Genomic DNA, 270 nt, shown 5'->3' with positions numbered 1-270 from the left:
ACATTCTCTTCTGTTGAAATCATATCATCTAACTTTTGAAGAGCAGATTCATTTTATGGGTTACTCCCCAACCTCTGTGTGTTCAAGGAAAGTAATATGGAGGGAGACTCCATCAGGGCAACCTAGCAAATTAGAAACGGAGCTGGGGCTAAGTGCAGTGGCTCACACCTATAATTCCAGTCCAGAATCACTTGAACCTGGGCAACACAGTGAGACCCCATCTCTTAAAAAAAAATTATAAAATAAAAAGAAACAGGGCCGGGTGCCGTG

Source organism: Mandrillus leucophaeus, unplaced genomic scaffold (assembly GCF_000951045.1).
Source record: "Mandrillus leucophaeus isolate KB7577 unplaced genomic scaffold, Mleu.le_1.0 Scaffold786, whole genome shotgun sequence".
Classification (NCBI taxonomy): Eukaryota; Metazoa; Chordata; class Mammalia; order Primates; family Cercopithecidae; genus Mandrillus; species Mandrillus leucophaeus.
This window is presented reverse-complemented; position numbering follows the sequence as displayed.